The sequence below is a fragment of the Pelodiscus sinensis genome, chromosome 8, assembly GCF_049634645.1.
Source record: "Pelodiscus sinensis isolate JC-2024 chromosome 8, ASM4963464v1, whole genome shotgun sequence".
Lineage (NCBI taxonomy): Eukaryota > Metazoa > Chordata > Testudines > Trionychidae > Pelodiscus > Pelodiscus sinensis.
Genome location: NC_134718.1, coordinates 20,628,019 through 20,634,779, shown reverse-complemented (window position 1 = coordinate 20,634,779; position 6,761 = coordinate 20,628,019). Strand labels below are relative to the sequence as shown.

Here is a 6,761-nt window from a genome sequence, read left to right as displayed (position 1 = left end):
TGGAAGACACTGTTTAAGAAAAACAACAGGAACATTCTGAGGTTGAAATCTCTTCTCTTTCTCAAGAACAGGCTGTGGGGAGGAGAATGAGATTTTGAGTGACAGTTGACTCACACTCATTTAACTCGCAACAGGGAGACTTGAAAGTTAGAGTAAAGGAAAATGGCAATATTGAGCAGGCATTGGGAGTGTTTGGTTAATGATGTAGATGAATGGTGATATAAGTAGTGTCCTCAAACAGAAAGAGGGACAGGAAGAGTTGTAGGGAAGAGAAAGAGTTCCCTGGCAGATAACGTGTGTTTTAATCTGTGGGGGTATGTCTACACTGCCACCCTAGTTCGAACTACCTGTGTGCAGCTACACGCCACATGGACTAGGTAGTTCAAATTAAAGCTCCTAATTCGAATTACTGTTATTCCTCCTGCAAGGAGGTTTAACGGTAGTTCAAATTAGGAGCTTTAATTTGAACTACCTAGTCCGTGCCACGTGTAGCTGTGGGCAGGTAGTTCGAACTATGGGCATTTAAAAATGGCACTCGCCCGGGAACATGCAAATGAAGCCCAGGATATTTAAATCCCAGGCTTCATTTGCAAGTTCGAATGCCTACATTAGCCACCCTAGTTGGAACTAGGGTGGCAGTGTAGACGTACCCTAGGTTATGAGAACTTGTTAATATAAAAACTTATTTCATAGCAAATTGAACCATAAATCTACCCATATTATTTTGAGGAGAAGAAAGTGTTAATTTGGACCCTGCTGCTGTGCATACCAGTTTTGTAGGCCAGGTTTACCCCACAGCCAAAGGTCGGCTTAAGGTATGCAATTCCAGCTACATAAATAATGTAGCTGGAGTCAACATACGTTAAGCAGAACTTCAGCATCATCCTCACAGTGGAAGAGTGACAGGAGAAATGCTCTTGTTAACTTCCCTTACTTCTCACAAGGAGCAGGAATTCTGGTGTCAACGGGGGCACCGTAAGCATTCAGTTTTGCAGGTCTTTACTAGATTCACTAAATCGAACACCAGAAGATTGACTGCTGCAATGTCAATCTTCTTCATAGTCTAGCCGCAGCCACTTGTGTGTTTTGCAGTTAGTAAAAGTGGTTGCTTGTCTCTATTCAAAGGTTTGAACGCCAGACAGCAGTGGTGTTTCATGGCCCTGCAAGTAGTCACTCATGACAGCTGATCCCTCTTCAGAGATGGTCTCTAAGGGCAGGCTGAATAGTAGTAGAGAGGTAGCCGTGTTAGTCTGATCTTGCTAAAACAAAAGGAAAAACTATGTAGCTGTTTAAAGACTAACAAGATGGTTAATAGGTGATGAGCTTTCATTACTGTACAATTTAGAAACTGAATCCAAAGCAGAAACCTAAGAATGGAAAGATTCTATCTCACTAAGTCTTACAAGCTATTCAATCCTCAAGATTTTATCCTGTCATTTTTCATTGTTTTGTTTCACTCTGATGAAGAAAACTAATTATTTTTAAATTTACATTTTAAACAGATTAACAGGAGAGACAAATGTCTTTAAAATGACTCAATTACCTTATTATATAACAATTAAAATCATCCTGGACATTTGACAAATATCTTGCAAAGAATAATATAATCAAGTAAAATTTTTTGAATAACCTAATTAATTTCATAAATGTAAAATTTGATGAAAATCCACATTTTTCACCAGTGCATAAAAAATGAATATTTAATTATAATTAATTACTTATTCACTTAGTAATTAATGATATATGAGAAAGATAAATATTTTCATTAGGAAAAGTTTTAAAAGTGCTATTTCCCCCAGCATCCAAACCTGCCCCCACAATGAAAATCTTACATTCTGCATTGTAGTATTATTTTCTAGTACTAGGAGTATGCATACAATCCATGGGAAAACTGTGGCTGGGCAACACAGTCAGAATAAATTAGTAGTTCAATGAATATTTAAGCTGGTTAAAATCAGAGAGCACCCCACTGGGTCAACTCAGCTGCCTGTGTCACCTAGCCTAAAAATGGTGCTGATCTGGGAGACTGTGGTACTGTGAGAAATGGATGAAGGCAGCCTTTTAGTGCATTGGTTCCTGATTCTGCACATGGAAGGGAATCTAAATTAAGGCTAAATAGTTTTGGTTAAATTATATAGAAAAGACCATTCAACATAAGTTGTCTTTAAGTAACTTTCACCTTGTGTTTCTATAGATTTCTACATAACTTGCTGATTCAAATGGCTTAATTGCTGATCAGGACTAAACAATGTTCAGCTAACTTATTTGCACAGAATATTTTTTTCAACCTTGAAAAATTATTTTGGCGTTTTTGTTTTCTTTTGAGAAGAAAGTCTAGTGTATCACCCATTAACTCCGACTATAAAAAAGATATTTTTATTTTACAGTAATTTAAAAATCTTTCATTTGAAAACCTCCAAGCATTTTACAAACACAAGTTATCTCAGGTTCACGTTTACAGCTGGCTGTTGTAAGAAAATACTGTTATGCCTTCTGCAACAGTTTTAGACATAGGCTAACTACAGTGACCCCATTAAAAAATATTTACTGTTAGAATGGAAAATATCACTAATGCTATGACAAATTTAATTATTAATTGGACATTGTTCAGTTTTCAGAGATAGCCACGGGCTGCAGGTTGTGGTCTACAGCTCAGGTGTTTAAGGAGAATTCCTAATAACAGTAAGACAATTCTGGTCATTTGCTAAAACTGTCTTGAACTATTCTTTTCTCTCTGTTAATATACTGGCTCCCTTTTACGACTACAAACAAGCAAGCAGAAAGAGGGATTATATTTGAGGGGAAATGATGCATACAGGAGACTAGCCAAGCCGTTGAACTAGACAAGAATTGGGAAAAATTGTGCAGATGATGTCCAACCCTTTATTGCTTACAGCATCATTGCACCGAAGGCCAGGTCTGATTATATATTTTGTAGAAGGATGTACTCAGGCAGAGGATCAGGGTGTTTTTAAATGGAACGTGGCTTCTTTTGAAAACCCCACCTTATGTGGCTAGCCCAAGGATGTTCAGTGAGTCAATGGCGGAATCAGGAAAGAAATGAGGAGACCTGATTCTCAGTCTCCTAAAATAATAGCTGGACCATCCAGGCTGACTTAGTATGGTATATTTTAACAAGTAAATGACCTCCTGCATCTATGTGATTCTCATTATGCTGAACATCAGAAAAGGAACAGGGAGGGGGAACTCTGGGTCTCACACACAGGTAAACTTATACCAGCTTACTGAAACACAGGGGTGACACAGTCATCTTTGACCTTATTGAAAATAGTCTCAAGTCACAAAAAATGATACATTAACCTCCAAAATGAAAACCTTTAACTTCAACATGAGTCTTTTACTCTGTTAAATGCTGGGGGGCACTGACCAGATATTTTAATTGTTGCTAGGTCTGTCAAATAAATGTCAGGTCTCCAATACAAGCTGGGGGTCTTGGGCCGTTTGTACCAATAGATGCTGGGGGCTTCTATTGGAAATGTTACGGTAGTGAATAATGATGTCATAGTGAACAGTGAAAGCCTGGCAGATGACAATGAAATAGACGTCAGTTGAAATTTTTCTTAAATCTAGAGGTGTTGTGAAATATATCCAGTGAGCAACTTGTGCTGCCCAGGCTGGACTCTATAACCCCTCAACTGGGTTTGACTTAAACTAGAGCATCTACCAGCCAGGGCCTGATGGCAGCGTGCCACCTTGGGCAAACTCTTTGGCTGGGCCTGAAGGGATATAATTCCACAGACAGAGATATAAAGATCATCATAAACCACTAGTGCAGAATTTCTGTTATATGCAGCCAGAAAGTTGCAAGAGGTATTTTCTCTGTACCACATATTGTATTTTTTATTCATGAAAAATAACTTCTTATTCTTGTTCCTGTCAGCCTGCCATACTGATTATATGGAAAAATAAATAGTAGCTCCGATGTGGTCTACTCTGTAGAGAAGTTTTTGTCAGCCAAAGGTAGATATATTAATCTAGAAAATGGGGAAATTCAATTTCACCATAAAGATATTAGACCAGATGGGCATCTTATCTGAAATCTGTAAAGAACACATATTTTTATCAGTTCTACCATTATTTATGTATACTATCTATCTACGTCTCAGAGATTTTACTTGTGATGTGTACCATGACACTATCCTTCTCAATTTGTCATGGTATCTATGTTAGTGAGGTATAATATGTTCTATATTAGGTAGAGATGTGTATCATTCACACCCTTAAAAAACTGAATACATGGACTTTGGGATAAATACATTACAATCATAGACCTGTTGCCATGGCCACATGAAACTTTGTTCAGTGTGCATATGATAATATTCATAGAATCATAGGACTGGAAGGGACCTCAAGTCCAGCCCCCCACCCTCAAGGCAGGACCAAGCTCCGTCTACACCATCCCTGACAGATGTCTATCTAACCTGTTCTTAAATATCTCCAGAGAGGGAGATTCCACCACCTCCCTTGGCAATTTATTCCAATATTTGACCACCCTGACAGTTAGGAATTTTTTCCTAATGTCCAATCTAAACCTCCCTTGCTGCACTTTAAGCCCATTACTCCTTGCCCTGTCCTCAGAAACCAAGAGGAACAAATTTTCTCCTTCTTCCTTGTGACACCCTTTTAGATATTTGAAAACTGCTATCATGTCCCCCCTTAATCTTCTTTTATCCAAACTAAACAAGCCCAGTTCATGAAGCCTGGCTTCATAGGTCATGTTCTCTAGACCTTTAATCATTCTTGTCGCTCTTCTCTGTACCCTTTCCAATTTCTCCACATCTTTCTTGAAATGTGGCGCCCAGAACTGGACACAGTACTCCAGCTGAGGCCTAACTAGTGCAGAGTAGAGCGGCAGAATGACTTCACAAGTTTTGCTTACAACACACCTGTTGATACAACCTAGAATCATATTTGCTTTTTTTGCAGCAGTGTCACACTGTTGACTCATATTCAACTTGTGGTCCACTGTGACCCCTAGATCCCTTTCCGCCATGCTCCTTCCTAAACAGTCGCTTCCCATCTTGTATGTATGGAACTGATTGTTCCTTCCTAAGTGGAGCACTTTGCATTTCTCTTTATTAAACTTCATCCTGTTTACCTCAGACCATTTCTCTAACATTTCTTGTTTGTTTGTTTATTTGTTTATTTTTAAAGCTCGGTAATGCGTTGAAGGACTTAAGGGATGGAGGGCTGGGCCTAGCAACCCCTGATTACAGAAGGAGTCAGTCCTGGGAGAGTGAGACCAGGGTGATTTCCCCCTGAGGAGCAGCAGAAAGGAGAAATATTTCAGGATTTTAACCTGTTAGAAATGAGCAGATGCTTGCAGAGAGTCAGGACTGAGATTTCAACCAGATAGGGAAGAGAAAACTTTTATTGGTTGATTTTTGGGTGGACTTGAACTTTCCTTTGAATGTTAATTTAATAAATTATAAGCTGAGGAGGGAAGGAAAGGAAGTAATTATTTCTTGAGTTTCTTAAACAGTCTAAGAGGGTAAATTGAGAAAGACTGCTGTGCCCCAAAACCATTAGGGGGCTCATAGGGTGCAGGTGGTCTGGGTACAAGCAGGCCACCTAATTTTTTTGGCCTTTTAATAGAGCTTCATACCTCTTAGCAGTCCCAATTTCATGATGTTGATTTAGAAATCAGATCTTCAATAAAGCAAATGAGAGGCATGACAGTGCTGGTTTTAAAGGTAAAAAATGTACATGTTTTAAAAAGAAATAGGAAATGCACTGTTCAGTTAACACATACTGTATTCCAAAATTAAGAAATAGATTCCTCTTCTTACCCCTAATTGTGATATAGAAATAGTTTTTTATCAATTATTAATAAATAACCAATTATGTAATATAGATGTTTTAACACAATAAATGCAAGATCCATGTCTTTCAATGTTTTAGAAGATAGACAGTCCCATAAAGAGGCATAGCTGAAAAGCTCAAACTTACATCACTTCATACTGGACTCCAAAGGAGTAGAACATTACTGTATGTAGCAAACAAATGGCTATCATTTACATAATTACATTTAACCACAACTTTTAGTGCATTTGTAAGCACTTGAGTGAAACTGATGCATTCATGATGTAAACAATAGAAATAATGGATTCATTTGGGCCTGTTTGGAACTGGACAAAAAAAAAGGAGGAAATCATTTGCAAATGTATTAGATCTCTGTTTTGCTCTGATTGCATCCAGCACTTTATTTGTTCTTTCATTGACGGTGAATGAATTTTAGCTTTGATTTGTGCAAATATGGTGATTCCTATATAGCTGACCATGATTTCATATGCCAGAAGAGCTCGCCATATAAATGAGTGATTGCTTGATGACAAGAGAAAAGTAATGGAAGCCTGCTAGGTGGACAATATATCTGTCATATGTCTTTAACTCTATCTATTCAGGCTCTTATAATGGCACTCAACCTAATCGTATCTGAGTACCTTCCAAAAGAGTCACTCTATATTAAATCACAACTGGCCCATGGTCTGTTTCCTTCCATTTTCCCCCTTTATCCAAAGAAGTCACAGGTATGACTCCTGTTTTTGACATGGTATTGTTAATAAATTATTTCCTCATTATCTAGAATTTTTCAGTTTCTTCTCCCTCTTCTTCTCTGAAGTTCTTGCATCTCTCTTTTTCTTCCTCACATTCCCTTTTTTCTTCTTCTGTTCCTTTTGATTTGGTGTCTGTGGGAATATTAAACAAAGGGGGGTTTACACTTCATTCTGAAGGCAATG

The 6,761-nt window shown here is 38.1% G+C and overlaps 1 long non-coding RNA gene across 4 annotated transcripts in view; it reads right to left on the bottom strand.

The window, feature by feature from the left end:
• Positions 1 to 481: 481 nt before the first annotated feature.
• LOC142830381 (uncharacterized) overlaps positions 482 to 6,761 on the bottom strand; it is a 100,904-nt gene continuing 94,624 nt past the window's right edge. For all 4 annotated transcript variants that reach the window (XR_012905572.1, XR_012905570.1, XR_012905571.1 and 1 more), the window contains one exon: positions 482 to 6,710. This is a non-coding gene — a long non-coding RNA (uncharacterized LOC142830381). The remainder of the gene's footprint in view (positions 6,711 to 6,761) is intronic.